This window comes from Octodon degus, unplaced genomic scaffold (assembly GCF_000260255.1).
Source record: "Octodon degus isolate 3935 unplaced genomic scaffold, OctDeg1.0 scaffold00162, whole genome shotgun sequence".
In the NCBI taxonomy this organism is placed as follows: Eukaryota; Metazoa; Chordata; class Mammalia; order Rodentia; family Octodontidae; genus Octodon; species Octodon degus.
In genome coordinates, this window is record NW_004524738.1 from 1717027 (window position 1) to 1722336 (window position 5310).

General features: G+C 42.5%; 1 pseudogene; it reads left to right on the top strand.

Annotated features, from left to right (window-relative positions):
* Nucleotides 1-2601: 2601 nt before the first annotated feature.
* On the top strand, nt 2602-3012 carry LOC101571146 (annotated as a pseudogene).
* Nucleotides 3013-5310: the final 2298 nt, after the last annotated feature.

Below are 5310 nucleotides of genomic sequence, written 5' to 3' on the forward strand. Positions count from 1 at the left end.
CCTGCCTTAGCCTCCTGAGTGCTGGAATTACAGGCAGGCACCACCACAACCAGTCTTAAGCGTGGCACTTTTTTTTTTTTAAGGGGATAGGGGCCGGGGAGATAGCTCAGTGGAATAAGTGCTTCCCTGGCAAGAGCAAGGGCCTGAGTTCCATCCCTGGTTCCGCCTAATCAATCAATCAATCAGATAAAATAAAACAAAGTTTCAAAACAAGAGAGTGGGAGAGTAACAACAGTTAATACATTGTATATTATTTTGAAATTAGTTACTCAGAGCACGAGATATAGGCACTTAATTTTCCAAACAATATTAGCAAAAGCCTTTCTTTTCAATGAACTAAGAGAAATTAGTAATACATGTTTGCATTTCCCTTTTTTCTTTTCTCTTCTTCCATACCAGTTTCTTTCTTTCTTTTTAATTTGTATTTTAGGGAAGGGTCTACAAGGTATTCAGGGTCTCACTACTAGATTGGATTTGTAGTGATCTGCCTGTTTACAGCCTCCCAAGAGCTGGGATTACAGGCACGTGCCACCACACCCTGTCTAAATCGCCATCTCAACATTGGGGGGGAGGGGGCGGGGCCAGCACAGCAGGCCCGGGGATCGAACCCCTGGCCCCTAAATCTGCTTGCAGGTGCTTTAATCCAATGAACTATTTGGCCCGCCCTCCATCCCAGTTTCTTTTTCCTTTTGAAAAGTTTCTTCGCATTTCTATTGTACATTTTGGATCTTATTTACTTTTATTTATTTATTTATTTTTTACAGTTTCTCACGCTAGGGAGACAACACAACGTTAAGTACCACACTTCTAAGGTGCACACAACCAGGTTGAAATCTTACAGATCTACACAGGCACATCGGAAAAACTTCAGGGCAGAAACCAAGAAGCATGAGGTTTAGACGCTGCTGGACACCACCGCTGAGACTTGTATGCCACTGGTCACCACCTCAGCAGCCAAAACTCGAGGCCAGGCCCAGAGCTTCCGAAGGGCACAAGAAGCTTCCATCCTGCGCGAAGTTACCCTGAGTGAGTGCTGGAAGACAGCAGGGTTGGCATGAGAATGCAAAGCCCTGTGGGGCCCCTGGTGGGGAACACAGCGTGTTTAGATTTCACTCTTGGTGCTGCCGGAGAGACTGAGAGCAGGCACACCCACCCGAGGGGCCCCCTAGTAGTGTTGCGACGTTCATCCCTGTGTAATGGTGGTAAGTGGGCCACATCTCGCAGTCCCTGATTTGTTTCGCATCTGGGGTGCTCAGAGCAGAGGTTCAAAAGGGCTGCCACGAATCTGCTGCAGGACCCACAGACCCTGTGAGAGGGTCAGGTACCTGCATCTGCGAAGTCAGCTGGGGCAGAGGGCTGGGAATAAACACCGGAGGGGGCAGACCGCACTCGCCATTGCGTGCTTCCCTCATAGTTTTCAGACAGAGTGTTCTGCATCCTCCCCCAGCTCCTTCCTGTCTTCTATTTTGTTTTAAGTTTTTCTTATTCTTTGCGGCACTATGAGGTAAAAACAGTTTGAATCTCACCTCTGTCACTTACTAGGTTTGAGGCTCTGCTGAGTCACTTCCCTGATGCATAAAAAAAGAGTAGACCTTGTTCTAAAACCTGAAAACGCCCCCAGGCATTGTCCACGCTCCTGATATTTATCAAAGCACCGATTATGCTTGGTTCACAGGTTCGTAGAATTTGGCTCCACTGAACACCAGGAAATCTCTGGGGCGAATAAATCAGAACCGTCACGCCCTTTATTTATTCAACAAGTATTTGAGCAAGGTATTGCTCTAGATGTTGGTCATAGAGCAGTGAACAAGTCAGAGAGCAGCCTCCCTTTTAGGATTTTATGTTTTCCTTATGGGATATCTGACGATGTGCCATAAATGAATTAATGTAAGGAGGTAATTCGTGAAAGAAGGGAAACAGCGCAATGAGGTGTAAGTGAAAACTATTGCCCATGTTCAGATAAAAAGTGATCACAATCAATCATCATCAATCCCTGCCATCAATCCCTCTGACTACTCCTTGTCACTTCAAACACATGCATCCTGTTGTCTTTGCCCCTTCCTGAAGCAGATCTGGAGTCTTCTTCTCTGAGTGCCCTTAGTTGTGCTGTGGTGGTTGGCTCTCTGTGCTGAATTGATTCAAAATATTTATTTTGCACAGCCGTGTTGACTTAGGAGAAGATCCCGAAGGCACAGGGTTCTAGAGCTGGGGAATAGGGTGGATGGGGACTTGCCTTACAGTGCCTGAGCCTGGCTTTCTGAAGCTCAGCAAGAGCGTTCACCGTAAATTCTCGGTCACACCTCACCAAGACACTCATGGGATAAGTGTGCTTGAGGCGTGGAGGAGTATTTTGAAGGACAGTTGGTTTTTAATACATATGAAATATTTTTTTTTTTTTTTTTTTGCAGAAACTGGGATTGAACTCAGGCCCTTGAGCTTGCCAGGAAAGCGTTTATTCCACTGAGCCATCTGTTCGGCCCTTAACACATATAAATTAGATAAATATAGAAGTAACTGGGGTTGTATGAATATGTATGGGCAAGTGAACTTCTATTTCTTAATTTTGTCTGGTGAAATATAGTAAAACCAATGATATTCAAGATGCAACGAGCGAGATGCCCCGCAACAGTCGCGCCAGGGCAGACAGACCTGGAGTGGGAGGCATGGAGGAAGCAGAGGCTGGTGGAGCTGCAGGTGAAACCCTGGATCCAAAGGTCGGCACAACAGGAAGCAGAGCACAGGGAAGCAGAAATGGGAAACAGTGTCTTAGCCCAAGTTCTGGACCCTTCAGCCCGGGCCAGGCTAAGTAACTTAGCTCTTGTGAAGACTGAAAAAGCAAGAGAAGGGAACTGCCTTATGCAGATGGCAAGATATGGACAGCTAAGTGGGAAGGGCTCGGATCAAGGCTTAATGGAAATCCCTGGAAAAGGAAGCCAGCAAACAGAAAAGAAAACGGCAGTTAAGTTCAACAGAGGAAAAGTGATGGACTTGGACCAAGATGATGATTACTGAAAGTTTAGAGACTGAAACTTAAAGGAATGCTTCTAGGACAGAAGTTAAAATTTGCTTAACCGTTTACTTTGTTTTGTCTATATGCCTTGGAAAAAGTAAACTTGTAATTAAAAAAAAGAAAAAGCAATGAGCATCCTCCAGCCGAGACTTTGGCCACCGAAACCAGTAATCTCAGTGCTAGGGAGGCTGAGACAGGAGGATCACTATGAGTCCAAGCTGTGTAGCGAGACCCTGTACCAAATAAATAAATAAATACTTTTAAAAACCCACAATGAGGCCAGGGAGATGGCTCAGTAGAATAAGCGCTTGCCTGGCAAGAGCAAGGGTCTGAGTTCAATCCCTGATTCTGCCAAAAAGAAAAACAAAACAAAACAAAACACAACACAACAAAACAAAAAAACCCCACAATGAAACAAAACACAAGGCCCCTTAGAAAAATGCTTGATCCAGAAGCAGGAGTAAGGAAAGTACAAAGCCTAAAACACTTTCTAGTACCAGAAAGTAAGGAACTGCTCAAAAATTATTGGAACAAATTAAAAAACAAAAAAACAACATAAAGATGCTTCCAGTAGCCAAATCTGGGACACTTGACCGACAAAATCAGGATAGCACTAGTTTATGAAGAATAGATACAGCTACTTTCTCTTAATTCAATGAGAAGAAAGATTTGTACTGATAGTGTTTGGGCAGGATATCATGTCTGCATCTTGTACTATGAATAACCACTAAGAAGACAACAATATGCAGCGTATTAATTATTTTTTCCTCCATTATTGAGAAACAAATAGCAATGAGACAGTTTCAAATCAAATTGGTAGGACAGTTTCAATAATTGACGCATCACATACATTCTTCCTAGTGGTTAATTGCTGTACGAGATGCGGACATGATATCCTATTTACAAACACCATTAGAACAAATCCCTCTATTCATTAAGAGAATGTAACTATATATCTATCTTAACCATTTTGAATACACAGATACAAAATGGACATTCATCTGTATACCCTTTTTTGTTTAGTTCCGTCATTTGAATATTATAGGTGTGTTAACTCAGCAAAATATTCTAAAGAGTCCAGTAGCCCATAATAGTATTGGGTCTTCCCATATTAATTATTGAAACTGTCCTACTAATCGGTTATGAAACTGTCTCATTGCTACTTGTTTCTCAATAAAATTAATAAAAAAATTAAAAAGAAATTTAAGAAATGAATAGAATAACATAAATCTCCTTGAGTGCATACTAATATAAATATTGAATAAATAAATGGATGATAATAGACATCTTTTTCTTGTAATAGAATTCCAATTAATGTGAATAGGAAGATGAAAACAGAAAGTCACTGTGTGGCAAATGCCACAGTAAAAATTGGTGTCAGCAAGAACTGCTGAAGAGTGCTGAAATGTATCGACAAAACTGTGATGTGGAACAAGATAAGCTACAGCAGATTAAAACCAAAATAAACAGATAAAAGTAGAACCTCAGGACCAAAATACAACTGATTTTTAACAAAAACTCATCCAGGTTTGGTGGCGCATGCCTGTAATCCCAGCACTCAGGAGGCTGAGGCAGGAGGATCACTGTAAGTTTGAGGCCAGCCTGGGCTACATAGAGACTTCAAAGCCAGCCTGAACTGCACAGTAAGATCTTGTCTGAAGAAAAAAAAAAAAAAGGAGAAAAACCTTTGATAAAATCCCCCATCCAGCCATGATAAAAAGCCCTAATGAAATAGGTATAGAAAGGTCTTAACACAAATTAATAAAAGCCATTAACAAAAAATCTGCTGCCAACATCACACTATATGGGGAAGAAAGATACCCTTTCCTATAAAATCAGGAGCAAGACATGTGTCCATTATCACCACTCCTGTCCAATGTAGTACTTGAAACTTCGGCCAGAGCAACCAAGAAAAGAAGGAAATAAAAGGTACACATAAGGAAGAGGCAAAACTATCCCTAATCTGGAGTCACATGTTCCTGTACACAGACTGCCCAAAAACACCACCACAAGGGTCCTAGGACTAATAAATAAATTCAGCAAACTAATAAGATACAAAGTAATCGCTCAAAGTGCATGCTTAAAAATCAATAACATCGGGCCAGGGTGATAGCTTGGCGGTCTAAGCACCCGGAAAGCACAAAGAACTGGGTTCCATCCCCAGCACCACATGCTGAGCTGGCCCCAGAACTCCAGACGAACTATACCGGTCACCGAAACCGTGCGTGGTGATACACATCTGTAATCCCAGCACTGGGGAGGCTGAGACAGGAGGATCACTATGAGTCCAAGCTGTGTAG